General features: G+C 43.7%; 1 pseudogene; it reads left to right on the top strand.

The window, feature by feature from the left end:
• The first annotated feature begins 484 nt into the window (after positions 1-484).
• LOC135971559 (uncharacterized) lies at positions 485-12,141 on the top strand (annotated as a pseudogene).
• The last annotated feature ends 3,479 nt before the right edge of the window (positions 12,142-15,620 follow it).

The following is a 15,620-nucleotide window of genomic DNA, read 5'->3' as shown; positions in this document are numbered from 1 at the left end:
TTCTGAAATGAAGGTGGCCGGGCCTGATGGCTCACATTTGTGATACCGGCACTTTGGGAGATGGACGTGAGGGGAACCAGGAGGATCTAGGAGTTCAAGACCAGCCTGGTCAACAGAGCAAGACCCTGCCATCTCTATATTTGAAAAATAATTAAATATTTTTAACGAAGTGATGTTTGAGCACTCTGGAACACCATACAAATGTGGGAGAGACTGAAGGAATATATGCAGTTTAATTTGAGTTTGCATTTTTTGAAATTTTATATTGTAGAAGTATACATATTTACTGTTGTGGAATTAGAAAGAATTGATAGACAAGGAGGGCAGTCTACAAAGCACTCCATAGATCCACCATACTGAGACAGTGCTTAATGCTTTGATGGATTTATTTAAACTTTCTGTGCATATCATATATTGTATGCATACATGTGCACGGTTAAATAGAACGGGTTCTCCTTGGTGTTCTGTGTATCCATTTATCGTTATGAAGTACGTCCCCAAAGAGTACGTTTGCTTTGCCCGAGAGAGTCTTTTGCTACATACTGCTGTACGTAATGAAAACTAAAAAAGGGGCTAAGTTTTCAGCCTTGTGACCTTGTGGTGATTCAAGCAGAGGCTTCATCAAAGGCAGATTCAGAAATGAACTTGGTGTGTGCAGGTGGTTGTGCTTAACACTGTTGTTTGTAATAGTATGATAGGGATGATTTCAGTGTCCGCCAACAGGAACTGGTTAAGTAAACTGAGGTGCATCCAAATGACGCATACTGTGCAGCTGAAAAGAAGAATGAGAAAGACTCTGCACTCACGTAGAAGAACTCGGATCGATGGTGTGTGTGTTTTAAAAGGAAGAAGGAGTGGTATCGTAGGTGTGGTATGCTACTTTTTGTGTTGAGCGAGAAGAGTAGAATAAGAATATACATGTGTATTTTCAAAGATAAATTCTGAAATGATATATAAGAAACCAATTAAAAGTGTTTGGCTGTGAATGGGATTTTGCCGCATACTTTTATAGATAGTTACATTTAGAAATTTTCTGAACTATATATTTGTACACGTGACCCTTTTAAAAATAAGTGAATGAAGGAATGAAGTAGGATTATGAGAAAGAGATAAGGAAAAAGGATCTAAGGGGCTGCCCATCTTTTTAGTACCCAGTGAATACTAATATGTAACGATAGCAGCAAAAATTGGAAGAGTAGCCCCAGGAGGGTAGGGAGTCAGCCTTTCCTTTGTCTTTTCCTCAATTTCATATGTTAACATATATTCTGAGAACAATAAAACAGTTTGAAATGAAAATGTCTCCAGATCTCTTAAAATAAAAGGAAGATGAGCAGCTGTATGTAGTGCACTTCCCACAAATGGGCTGGATTCCCTCAAGAGGCAGGAGTTCTAGCCTACTTGGGATGCATACATACAGGAGGAAAAATAAGAAAAAGAAAAGAGATTTAAAGATAAATAAATGGAAATAATACTTCTTGATTATAAAGGAAATCACATTCTTTTTGTAAGAATTTGGATGACAAATATTAAGAAAAATCTTTAATTTGCCACTCAAAACATTCTGGTGTATTGTTTTTTATATTTTTTATACATGTAAATATTTTCAAAAGTAGAATCATATTAGATAATGTTTTGCCACTTACTATATTTTGGGCATACTTCTGTGACAGGAAATATATCCTAGCATCATCATTTTTAATAGCTGGATGTATATTAAGTTTATCATTGCCGCCGCAGAGGTGAATTTTCTCATATATACATTTTAATGGAGTCGAGCAAGCATTTTTGGACTGAATTCATAGAAGTAGAATTTCCGGAGGGTAGTAATTTTGAGGGTCTTTAATAGAAATTTTCAAATTATCCTCCAAGAAAAGTGTCTCAGTTTATACTCCCACCAACAGGAACAGAGCTCCAGGTTCCCCATTCCATTTGTCATCTTTGCAACTTTATACAGAAAATGTCATTGTTTTCATGACATTTCCTTGATTTCTAATGCTTTTGAATCTTTCTTATATACCTGTTGGCCGTTTTTATTTTTGTGAGAAGTGACTGTTTCATCATTGCCCATTTTCTGTTGAAAATCATTTGTTTTTTGGGGTTTTTTTTTTTTTTTTTGGATTTTTTTCCTGAGTAATTATAAAGATTTCTCTACAGGCTAAAGATACAATACTTTTATTTGTCATTGAGGTTACTAAAACTTTCTCCTAGTAAGTAATTTGTTATTTCTTTTTTTTTTTTTTTTTTTTTATACTTTAAGTTGTAGGGTACATGTGCATAACGTGCAGGTTTGTTACATATGTATACTTGTGCCATGTTGGTGTGCTGCACCCATCAACTCGTCGTTTACATCAGGTATATCTCCCAATGCAATCCCTCCCTCCTCCCCGCTCCCCATGATAGGCCCCGGTGTGTGATGTTCCCCTTCCCGAGTCCAAGTGATCTCATTGTTCAGTTCCCACCTATGAGTGAGAACATGCGGTGTTTGGTTTTCTGTTCTTGTGATAGTTTGCTAAGAATGATGGTTTCCAGCTGCATCCATGTCCCTACAAAGGACACAAACTCATCCCTTTTTATGGCTGCATAGTATTCCATGGTGTATATGTGCCACATTTTCTTAATCCAATCTGTCACTGATGGACATTTGGGTTGATTCCAAGTCTTTGCTATTGTGAATAGTGCCGCAATAAACATACGTGTGCATGTGTCTTTATAGCAGCATGATTTATAATCCTTTGGGTATATACCCAGTAATGGGATGGCTGGGTCATATGGTACATCTAGTTCTAGATCCTTGAGGAATCGCCATACTGTTTTCCATAATGGTTGAACTAGTTTACAATCCCACCAACAGTGTAAAAATGTTCCTATTTCTCCACATCCTCTCCAGCACCTGTTGTTTCCTGACTTTTTAATGATTGCCATTCTAACTGGTGTGAGATGGTATCTCATTGTGGTTTTGATTTGCATTTCTCTGATGGCGAGTGATGATGAGCATTTTTTCATGTGTCTGTTGGCCTCATAAATGTCTTCTTTTGAGAAATGTCTGTTCATATCCTTTGCCCACTTTTTGATGGGTTTGTTTGTTTGTTTCTTGTCAATTTGTTTGAGTTCTTTGTAGGTTCTGGATATTAGCCCTTTGTCAGATGAGTAGATTGCAAAAATTTTCTCCCATTCTGTAGGTTGCCTGTTCACTCTGATGGTAGTTTCTTTTGCTGTGCAGAAGCTCTTTACTTTAATGAGATCCCATTTGTCAATTTTGGCTTTTGCTGCCGTTGCTTTTGGTGTTTTAGACATGAAGTCTTTGCCCATGCCTATGTCCTGAATGGTACTACCTAGGTTTTCCTCTAGGATTTTTATGGTATTAGGTCTAACATTTAAGTCCCTAATCCATCTTGAATTAATTTTCGTATAAGGAGTAAGGAAAGGATCCAGTTTCAGCTTTCTACTTATGGCTAGCCAATTTTCCCAGCACCATTTATTAAATAGGGAATCCTTTCCCCATTTCTTGTTTCTCTCAGGTTTGTCAAAGATCAGATGGCTGTAGATGTGTGGTATTATTTCTGAGGCCTCTGTTCTGTTCCATTGGTCTATATCTCTGTTTTGGTACCAGTACCATGCTGTTTTGGTTACTGTAGCCTTGTAGTATAGTTTGAAGTCAGGTAGCGTGATGCCTCCAGCTTTGTTCTTTTGACTTAGGATTGTCTTGGAGATGCGGGCTCTTTTTTGGTTCCATATGAACTTTAAAGCAGTTTTTTCCAATTCTGTGAAGAAACTCATTGGTAGCTTGATGGGGATGGCATTGAATCTATAAATTACCTTGGGCAGTATGGCCATTTTCACAATATTGATTCTTCCTATCCATGAGCATGGTATGTTCTTCCATTTGTTTGTGTCCTCTTTTATTTCACTGAGCAGTGGTTTGTAGTTCTCCTTGAAGAGGTCCTTTACATCCCTTGTCGGTTGGATTCCTAGGTATTTTATTCTCTTTGAAGCAATTGTGAATGGAAGTTCATTCCTGATTTGGCTCTCTGTTTGTCTGTTACTGGTGTATAAGAATGCTTGTGATTTTTGCACATTAATTTTGTATCCTGAGACTTTGCTGAAGTTGCTTATCAGCTTAAGGAGATTTTGGGCTGAGACGATGGGGTTTTCTCAATATACAATCATGTCATCTGCAAACAGGGACAGTTTGATTTCTCCTTTTCCTAACTGAATACCCTTGATTTCTTTCTCTTGCCTAATTGCCCTAGCCAGAACTTCCAACACTATGTTGAATAGGAGTGGTGAGAGAGGGCATCCCTGTCTTGTGCCAGTTTTCAAAGGGAATTTTTCCAGTTTTTGCCCATTCAGTATGATATTGACTGTGGGTTTGTCATAAATAGCTCTTACTATTTTGAGGTACGTTCCATCAATACCGAATTAATTGAGTGTTTTTAGCATGAAGGGCTGTTGAATTTTGTCAAAAGCCTTTTCTGCATCTATTGAGATAATCATGTGGTTCTTGTCTTGGTTCTGTTTATATGCTGGATTATGTTTATTGATTTGCGAATGTTGAACCAGCCTTGCATCCCAGGGATGAAGCCCACTTGATCATGGTGGATAAGCTTTTTGATGTGTTGCTGAATCCGGTTTGCCAGTATTTTATTGAGGATTTTTGCATCGATGTTCATCAGGGATATTGGTCTAAAATTCTCTTTTTTTGTTGTGTCTCTGCCAGGCTTTGGTATCAGGATGATGTTGGCCTCATAAAATGAGTTAGAGAGGATTCCCTCTTTTTCTGTTGATTGGAATAGTTTCAGAAGGAATGGTACCAACTCCTCCTTGTACCTCTGGTAGAATTCAGCTGTGAATCCATCTGGTCCTGGACTTTTTTTGGTTGGTAGGCTATTAATTATTGCCTCAATTTCAGAGCCTTCTATTGGTCTATTCAGGGATTCAACTTCTTCCTGGTTTAGTCTTGGAAGAGTGTAAGTGTCCAGGAAATTATCCATTTCTTCTAGATTTTCCAGTTTATTTGCGTAGAAGTGTTTATAGTATTCTCTGATGGTAGTTTGTATTTCTGTGGGGTCGGTGGTGATATCCCCTTTATCATTTTTAATTGCGTCGATTTGATTCTTGTCTGTTTTCTTCTTTATTAGTCTTGCTAGTGGTCTGTCAATTTTGTTGATCTTTTCAAAAAACCAACTCCTGGATTCATTGATTTTTTTGGAGGGTTTTTTGTGTCTCTATCTCCTTCAGTTCTGCTCTGATCTTAGTTATTTCTTGCTTTCTGCTAGCTTTCGAATGTGTTTGCTCTTGCTTCTCTAGTTCTTTTAATTGCGATGTTAGAGTGTCAATTTTAGATCTTTCCTGCTTTCTCTTGTGGGCATTTAGTGCTATAAATTTCCCTGTACACACTGCTTTAAATGTGTCCCAGAGATTCTGGTATGTTGTATCTTTGTTCTCATTGGTTTCAAAGAACATCTTTATTTCTGCCTTCATTTCGTTATGGACCCAGTAGTCATTCAGGAGCAGGTTGTTCAGTTTCCATGTAGTTGAGCGGTTTGAATTGAGTTTCTTAGAGTCCTGAGTTCTAGTTTGATTGCACTGTGGTCTGAGAGACAGTTTGTTATAATTTCTGTTCTTGTACATTTGCTGAGGAGTGCTTTACTTCCAATTACGTGGTCAATTTTGGAGTAAGTACGATGTGGTGCTGAGAAGAATGTATATTCTGTTGATTTGGGGTGGAGAGTTCTATAGATGTCTATTAGGTCTGCTTGCTGCAGAGATGAGTTCAATTCCTGGATATCCTTGTTAACTTTCTGTCTCGTTGATCTGTCTAATATTGACAGTGGAGTGTTGAAGTCTCCCATTATTATTGTATGGGAGTCTAAGTCTCTTTGTAAGTCTCTAAGGACTTGCTTTATGAATCTGGGTGCTCCTGTATTGGGTGCATATATATTTAGGATAGTTAGCTCTTCCTGTTGAATTGATCCCTTTACCATTATGTAATGGCCTTCTTTGTCTCTTTTGATCTTTGATGGTTTAAAGTCTGTTTTATCAGAGACTAGTATTGCAACCCCCGCTTTTTTTTGTTCTCCATTTGCTTGGTAGATCTTCCTCCATCCCTTTATTTTGAGCCTATGTATGTCTCTGCGTGTGAGATGGGTCTCCTGAATACAGCAGACTGATGGGTCTTGACTCTTTATCCAGTTTGCCAGTCTGTGTCTTTTAATTGGAGCATTTAGTCCATTTACATTTAAGGTTAAGATTGTTATGTGTGAACTTGATTCTGCCATTATGATGTTAACTGGTTATTTTGCTCGTTAGTTGATGCAGTTTCTTCCTAGCCTCGATGGTCTTTACATTTTGGCATGTTTTTGCAATGGCTGGTACCGGTTGTTCCTTTCCATGTTGAGTGCTTCCTTCAGGGTCTCTTGTAAGGCAGGCCTAGTGGTGACAAAATCTCTAAGCATTTGCTTATCTGTAAAGGATTTTATTTCTCCTTCACTTATGAAACTTAGTTTGGCTGGATATGAAATTCTGGGTTTAAAATTCTTTTCTTTAAGAATGTTGAATATTGGCCCCCACTCTCTTGGCTTGTAGAGTTTCTGCCGAGAGATCTGCTGTTAGTCTGATGGGCTTCCCTTTGTGGGTAACCCGACCTTTCTCTCTGGCTGCCCTGAAGATTTTTTCCTTCATTTCAACTTTGGTGAATCTGGCAATTATGTGTCTTGGAGTTGCTCTTCTCGAGGAGTATCTTTGTGGCGTTCTCTGTATTTCCTGGATTTGAATGTTGGCCTGCCCTACTAGGTTGGGGAAGTTCTCCTGGATGATATCCTGAAGAGTGTTTTCCAACTTGGTTCCATTTTCCCCCTCACTTTCAGGCACCCCAATCAGACGTAGATTTGGTCTTTTTACATAATCCCATACTTCTTGTAGGCTTTGTTCATTTCTTTTTCTTCTTTTTTCTTTTGGTTTCTCTTCTCTCTTCATTTCATTCATTTGATCCTCAATCGCTGATACTCTTTCTTCCAGTTGAGTCGGTCACTGAAGCTTGTGCATTTGTCACGTATTTCTCGTGTCATGGTTTTCATCTTTTTCATTTCGTTTATGACCTTCTCTGCATTAATTACTCTAGCCATCAATTCTTCCACTTTTTTTTCAAGATATTTAGTTTCTTTGCGCTGGGTACGTAATTCCTCCTTTAGCTCTGAGAAGTTTGATGGACTGAAGCCTTCTTCTCTCATCTCGTCAAAGTCATTCTCCGTCCAGCTTTGATCCGTTGCTGGCGATAAGCTGCGCTCCTTTGCCGGGGGAGATGCGCTCTTATTTTTTGAATTTCCAGCTTTTCTGCCCTGCTTTTTCCCCATCTTTGTGGTTTTATCTGCCTCTGGTCTTTGATGATGGTGATGTACTGATGGGGTTTTGGTGTAGGTGTCCTTCCTGTTTGATAGTTTTCCTTCTAACAGTCAGGACCCTCAGCTGTAGGTCTGTTGGAGATTGCTTGAGGTCCACTCCAGACCCTGTTTGCCTGGGTATCAGCAGCAGAGGCTGCAGAAGATAGAATATTTCTGAACAGCAAGTGTACCTGTCTGATTCTTGCTTTGGAAGCTTCCTCTCAGGGGTGTACTCCACCCTGTGAGGTGTGGGGTGTCAGACTGCCCCTAGTGGGGGATGTCTCCCAGTTAGGCTACTCAGGGGTCAGGGACCCACTTGAGCAGGGAGTCTGTCCCTTCTCAGATCTCAACCTCCGTTTTGGGAGATCCACTGCTCTCTTCAAAGCTGTCAGACAGAGTCGTTTGCGTCTGCAGAGGTTTCTGCTCTTTTTGTTATTGTTTACTGTGCCCTGTCCCCAGTGGTGGAGTCTACAGAGACAGGCAGGTTTCCTTGAGCTGCTGTGAGCTCCACCCAGTTCGAGCTTCCCAGCAGCTTTGTTTACCTACTTAAGCCTCAGCAATGGCGGGCGCCCCTCCCCCAGCCTCGCTGCTGCCTTGCAGGTAGATCACAGACTGCTGTGCTAGCAATGAGGGAGGCTCCGTGGGTGTGGGACCCTCCCGGCCAGGTGTGGGATATGATCTCCTGGTGTGCCTGTTTGCTTAAAGCGCAGTATTGGGGTGGGAGTTACCCAATTTTCCAGGTGTTGTGTGTCTCAGTTCCCCTGGCTAGGAAAAGGGATTCCCTTCCCCCTTGCGCTTCCCAGGTGAGGCAATGCCTCGCCCTGCTTCGGTGCAGCTGACCAGCACCGATCGTCCGGCACTCCCCAGTGAGATGAACCCAGTACCTCAGTTGAAAATGCAGAAATCACCGGTCTTCTGTGTCGCTCGCGCTGGGAGTTGGAGACTGGAGCTGTTCCTATTCGGCCATCTTGCTCCGCCTCCAGTAATTTGTTATTTCTTTCTATTTTTCTTTTCTTTCTTCCTTCCCTTCCCTTTCCTTTCCTTTTTTTCCTTTCCTTTCTTTTCCTTTTCTTCTTTTCTTTTATCTTTCGTTTCCTTCTTTCCTTCCTTTTTTGTTTTCTTCCTTTTTTCCTTTTCCTTCCTTCCTTCCTTCTTCCTTTCCTTTCCTTTCTTTTCCTTTTCTGTTTCCCCTTTCTTCCTTCCTTCCTCTCTCCCTCCCTCCTTCCCTTCCACCCCTCTCTCCCTTACTCCCTCCCTTCCTTCCTTCTTCCTCCAAACTCCAAAGTCACATTTCACTTAATTTTTATCCTGGCAAATTTGAAAGTATTTTAACTTCGTGATTTTGGTGTAAACAGGAGCAGGAGAGAATGTAATTATCTAGGTCTCACTCTGTCACCCAGGCTGGAGTGCAGTGCCATAATCATAGCTACTGCAGCCTCGAACTCCCGGGAAGAAGCAATTTTCCCACCTCAGCCTGCCAAGTAGCTAGCATGACAGGTCTGTGCCACAATGCCCAGCTGCTTTAAAAAATTTTTTTTGCAGAGATGAGAATTCCCTATGCTTCCCAGGCTTGTCTTGAACTCTTGACTTCAAGTAATCCTCCCACCTTGGCTTGTCAGAGTGCTGGGATTACAGGTGTGAACTACTGCTCCTGGCAGAGAGTTTAGTTTTGTTTGCTACTGCTGTTCTTGGTATCTTCTCATCTTTGAGGTTTTGGTGCTAGTGCTGAAGTATTACACTCACCGTCCAAGGTTTACAGGACTTTTGTTTTAATACGGAACAGATGGAACTGTTTAGTTCTGCATCTTTGCAGGTATACCTAATGTGCCGACCAGGACTCTGCTTTATATCCATTGAAAGTAAGAAGTAATACAGTAAAACTGTGCCTGGCTAGAGGCTTTGAAGGAATGGAGTGTTCTGTTTGGATTCTATTCACTTGGAAGGATGAAGGTGAAAACAATTCAGAACTTAAATTTCCTTTGAACGCAATTTGGAAGTATAGCCAATGGTTCCACTTTTCTTCTCCAGTAAGTTTGGACATTCTGATCTACTTGGTGTTTTATCATAGAACTCCTAGTGTGCCTGAGATTTAGATTGTGAAGATACTTTTTTAAAACTAGCTGTCAGACGATATAAATGGTTTTCTATGAGATAAGGCTGGATGAGAACTAATACTTGTACGTATACTTTTTTGACTGAACTTCTGATTGCCACTTGTTTTCTTTCGGAACTCATGAAAATAAAACACATTGGATGGAGGGTGGGAGTAGGAAGGAGAGTTACGTGTTTTAATTGCATGCCATTGCTGCATATCGAGACACAACATAGAGTATCCCTGGCTTTTGACGTACAGAAGAAAACACATTTTTCTACCTGCTGTATGGCAGAGGTTCCCGAACACCTGGAAGGATGACTGCAGCACAGATTGCTGAGCCCTGCTCCTGAGTGTCTGATTCACCAGGTCCAGGGTAGGGCCTGAGAATTTGCACTTATGAAAAGTTCTCAGGTGCTGCTGGTGCTGCTATTCCAGAGACTACATTATTGAGAACCACTCTTGTCTACTAACTGTAAATTGTAGAACTCTACACAAAAGCTTAGTTTGGTCTGGGATAAGAAGCACACAGGTTATGGAGCAAATCGTGAAAGATTCAACCCTTGATCCCAGCCTTGTGTGAACTCCAGGTACCAATTAGTACACAGTGACATAACACAATTCTTGGTTTTCGTGATTGCAAGTGATAGCCAAGTATCAAGTGAGAAATTCAGTTTTGTTTGCAAGGCTTAGAGAGGCCAGGTGATTCTAGAAAAATGGGCCTTGTGTTTGTTTTAAACCGGTAAAGAGCTTTGAGTGCTTATTAAATTGAAAGCTTTTAAAATCTATTTTGTATTGTATTGTACTGTATTGTATTGTATTGTATTGTATTGTATTTCTTTTGAGATGGAGTCTTGCTCTGTCGCCCTGACTAGAGTGCAGTGGCGTGAGCTTGGCTCACTGCAACCTCCCTCTCCTGGGTCCAAGTGATTCTCCTGCCTCAGCCTCCCAAATAGCTGGAATTACCGGCACCCACCACCACACCTGGCTAGTTTTTGTAGTTTTAGCAGAGATGGGGTTTCACCATGTTGGCCAGGCTGGTCTCGAACTCCTGACCTCAGATGATCCACCCGTCTCAGGTTACAAAGGTGCTGGGATTACAGGCTTGAGCCTCTACACCTGGCCCTAAAACCTCTGTGTTTTTCCAGATATTAAACATGCTTCTTGTTTGAGGGAAAAAAAAAAAGTCTTAACAATAACGTAGGAGAATAAGAGAAACGTTTTTCCAAAAAAGAGAAATCATTGTGATTATCTTATTGGAATGTTGAATAATATAGTCTGCTTCATTAATCATCAAGCATGCTATGGATTTTCCATTTTTATAAGATCTGTATCTCAGTTCAGGTAATACTGATAATTTTGTACTGTATTTGAAGATAAAAATATAGGCCAAAACCATAGACCTTGCATAGAAACTGGGTAATGAAGACAGCTCTAGATAAACACATAGATACACACACACAGACACACATCTATATATAAAGTATGCACACATATATTTTTTAAAGTTTTAAAGCTTTTAAAGCAAAAGCTGGCCTCTTCCCTCTCCCAGAGTGGGCAGCCCCTCCTCTCTTTCAGAGTGGGCGGGAACAGCAGGTGCATGAGTAGCTTTCCTTATGAGCCAGGGGTCCTTCTGGACACACTGCTGCCTGGCCACGCCCCTTTCCCTTTCATGGTTCTCCTTGACCAATAGGCTTGGAGGATTAAGGCCACGCCCCTATTCTACATTCTACTGGTGCCCTGGTTACCACTCCTGTGGCTCAGTCACACAGCTGCCTGGTAGGTGACTGGAGGTCTTGATCAGTGCTCGCTGGGATTTCGCTGTTGTGGCCCCATCCCCACCTCCCTTTCCCGCCCCACGATGGCAGAAGAAACTCCACAGAACAGATTGGCCGCAGCCAAGAAAAAGGTAAAAACGCACCAGGTCATGGCCCCCAACCCAGCTACAGATCCCCTCCGACGACAAGACTGCTGCCAGAGCCCATATCACTGCTGAGGTACACTGGACAGGGCCCTCCAATGCAGGTGCCTCTGGACTCCCCCCGCAAAAGTCTTGTCAGTCAGCCCTGCCCCTTCAGCATCAGCCCAGTCCCTGCCCTCACCAATCACCCCAGGGTGACTTTGGGCGGGTGACTCCTGGGGCTCCCCTCTCCATTACTAGGCCCTCACCTCCTGCCGACCCAAGCTCGACCTCCCTGGGCTCTTTGCGCTCTTGTGTCCAAGAACCTGGGTTCCCCAGCCCCAGGCCCCACCCTCGCCAGTCATCCCTGGGTGACTTTGGGCTGGTGACTCCTGGAGTTCCCTGCTGCAGACTCTGCCCTCCTCTCCTGCTGCCTCAAGGTCAACCTCCCTGGGCTCTTTGCACTGGCGTCTCCAAGGACCTGGGTCTCAACCCTGTGTTTCCCTCCCCCATCGTGGAGTGGTAACTCGGACATTGCGCTGATGTGGTCCCTCCCCCCAATCAGGAGGAGTGGAATGTAGTGATGTCACAGTCTGCCTGGGAACTGTCATTACTGGAAGACCGGCCTTTGATCTTATGACCCAGTCCCCTAAGTGGTCTCACCCCATTTCTGGTTCCTCTGCTCACAGTGCAAATTTCCAACTGGAAAGGGAATGGAGACTGTGGGACCTAGGAGCAAAAGGTTCCAGGCTGCCTCACTCCCTTAACATCGACCTTGACGGGGGAAAAGCCTACACTTCCCCTGTGAGCGCAAAACGTTGACCGTACCTCCATGTGGCAATGGGAGAATGGGTTTGGTTTGGTTTTCTCCCAGGCTTCTACTTTCCAGAGAGATTTTAACGTTTTTTTCTGAGTTCTCCACCTCATATTCTAATTCTCCATGGTTCTGGGACCAGACTGCCCTTCAGTCAGTTGTCTCTGAAGTGAGATTTGCTCATCTTCTGTGGAATAGATCTTGGGAAACTGAACTTGACAGCTTGACTCTTCCTCATATTATCTCGACCTGGGGTACTTTGAATGCCACAGGATAAATGTGAGACGTCTTTCTGAAGCATCAGTTTCCCTTGATTCTCTTGAGATCAAGAGAAAAAACATGAATATACTTAGGGATGACAGTCACATAGGTTTCTAAGAGAATACCAGACTTCTCTCTGAAATGAGGCTGGATAGTCCTCTTTCTGATAAATTCCGGGTTTAACAGAAAGGCTGCCTTCTGCCGTGAGGATACATTGATATAGAAGTTTGAGAGGTACTGGTGCACTTCTTCACACTAACAGACGTGTGAGGATGTATGACTCTAAACCGCAGGGCATACGGTTCCTGCCTACTTAATGTTTACTTTTCTACCTCTGCCTCTGGCTTTGGTCCCTGGCAGCTGCTGATTCTTGGCAAGACCCCAGAGCTTGGAGTCAGAAGACTGAGTTTCAAAGTTCCAGTATCGCCTTTTTCTTTTTCTTTTTTTTTTTTCTAGCTATGATATCAATCCCTCTCAGTCCCTAAAAGATTGTGACAACACCTCTTATACAGCTGTTGGTGTCGTTAAATCAGATGGTGTATAAGAGTATTTTGTAAAAACTGTAAGGGAGGATGTGGCTATAGGGGCCGATAGGTCTCATGACGATCACTGCTCTTCTTTCCCACAGTTAAAAGAATATTGGCAGAGAAACAGCCCTGCTGTTCCAGCAGAAGCAAAGAGGAACAGGAAAACAAATGGCAGTAGCCCTGAGACATCCACTTCTGCTGGTTGCCACTCAGCTCGGGATGTGAGTCTTGGTGGCCAGGCTCCTGGGGACAGGGGACCGAAGGGGCAGTAGAGGGTAATTGTTAAGATTGTGGATGGACCGTTGGGTACTGGTTAAGAATTCTGGGTAGCCAGGTACAGTAACTCACGTTTGTAATCCCAGCACTGTGGGAGACCAAACCGGGCAGATCACAAGGTCAGGAAATTGAGACCATCCTGCCTAACATGGTGAAACCCCGTCTTCACTGAAAAATACCAAAAAAATTAGCCAGCATGGTGGTAGGTGCCTGTATTCCCAGCTGCTTGGGAGGCTGAGGCAGGAGAATGGCATGAACCTAGGACGCGGAGCTTGCAGTGAGCCAAGATCTCGCCACTGCACTCCAGCCTGGGAGACAGAGCGAGACTCTGTCTCACAAAAAGGAAAAGAAAAACGAATTCTGGGTTTGAATCCTGCCTTTCCGTCTGCTAGGGATATGATTTAGGGCAAGTTGCTTGAGATTTTCGGGCCTCTTTTTACACATCTGTATAATAGAGGTTCTATTGTTTGACTTCCATTTGTGAGGTTTAAATGAGATTTCTTATTGTTGTTTTTATGTTGATCCCTAGTACATGGCCTGCTGTGAACACTGAGGGCACCCAGGATATGGTCATTGCTCTTTGATTTTCCTCATCCCCAGTCTCAAGGGGAAGCCAGGACAATAAGAACAGCCACTTGCCATCAGGAGTCACTGATGTCAGGCCCCAGGATGGGATGGTGGGGAAGTAAGAGCCATGAGAGAAGTTGGCACAAAGGAGTTACGGGACAAAGGGTCCAAGAGAGGCAGAAAAGAAAATGTTGCCAGTTGATGTAAATGAAAGGAAGTCAGAGGGCTTAGACACTGAGGGGAACACAATATATCCATGTGTACTCTCTTGTAGTCAGCAACAGGTATCCACGGGGCGGGCCCTACCTCATGTGCTACCCTGAAGGATCTGGAGGTGGGAGGCTCTGGGTGGAGGTGCAGTGACCAGGCAGGCCAGCCCTCCAACCTCCTCCCACAGCAGGGACTCGGTGCCCCTCTGCCAGCTGAGACAGCCCACACACACCCCAGCCCTAATGATTGTTCTCTCTACCTCTCCCCCGACTCCTGCTCCACCTCCTCCCCTCTGCATGCACCTCAGAGCCCGTGCCAAGAACAAGCGGTAGTCCTTGACTCGAGGTCCGTCAAAATCAGTCGACTGAATAACACAATCAAATCTTTGGTAAGGGTCCAGTGGGATCCCCTGATTCCAGGCTGCCAATCCTGGGCTCCAGTTTCCTCTTGTGGCTCTGAAGAAAGGGCCTGGGGGCCGTGGGGCAAAGGACAAATGGGGAGCTGAGGTGCCTAAGCCTCACCTGGAGGGACCCCAGAGCACACACCATGGCTGTTCTTTTGCTACCCTCTTTGCTGACTGTCTCCTCTCCACACACCCCTGCTGGAGTCCTTGCTACACACGCCCTGGGGTTGTTGCCTCTTGGGGAAGTGCGAGCCTGACTGGTTGTCAGGGGCCCCGTATTTCTGCCGTGACTCAGTCCCTGATTTGCTCTTTGATTCTGGACAAGCTGCCTCTCCTTTTTGGGCTCGTGTTTCCAGAGGAGGTAGTGAGTATCAAAGGTGTCTGTTAGCTCTGAGAGTCCGAGATTTAAAAGCCCCCTAGAACGGAAACCTCAGGGCCAAGAGCTCCTGTGTGTCCTTTTCCGTCCTATATATACTGTGAAGAGCCGTACCTGGCCCTTAAGTGCTCAGTTAATGTTTATTGAATGAACGCACTTTTCTAAATCACAAGCGGGCAGGAGGGGGGCCTTTCTCCAACTCCATCTCTAGAGGTTTATGTTCCTGTCCTCTCAAGAGATTTCAGATTCAGACTTTGAGTTCTGTGGCTGTGGTGAAAACCAAGAAAGACCCAAATCCTCTGTCCTTGGGACCTTGAGGAGAGTTGACCAGTTTGTGTTCCCGTTGGGTCTGAGAACTTTGCCTTTAAAATCCATTCCTGGCCCCTGCCTACCGCTTCCTGGCCTGGGGAATAGAGTTGAGGGGACCACCCTCCATCACCTTAATTTGACTCTCCCCACAGGAACAACAGAAGAAACAAGTGGAACATCAGCTGGAAGAAGTAACGCGATTTCTTTGCTCACGACATGATGGCTGGGTTTGAGGGGCACTCAGATGTAGAGGCCCCAGTCTCGTCTCGCCCACTCCCAGCCTGGGGAAGAAGGCTCACCCCTCAGATTCTACCCCATCCCCACAGGGTCCCTGATAACCTGGTCCCATGGGTGGGCCTGTCCTGGGGCATTGGTGGCATTCTGGGGGCATGTCTCTTGCTGTGCCACCTCTGCCTCCCTCTGGTAAGAGCTCTGTCTTCCTCTTCCTATAGGAAAAGAAGGCAAACAACGAGAAACAGAAAGCCGAAAGGGAGCTAGAGGTGAGT

This window comes from Macaca fascicularis, chromosome 7 (assembly GCF_037993035.2).
Source record: "Macaca fascicularis isolate 582-1 chromosome 7, T2T-MFA8v1.1".
Taxonomy (NCBI): Eukaryota; Metazoa; Chordata; class Mammalia; order Primates; family Cercopithecidae; genus Macaca; species Macaca fascicularis.
This window is presented reverse-complemented; position numbering and strand designations above follow the sequence as displayed.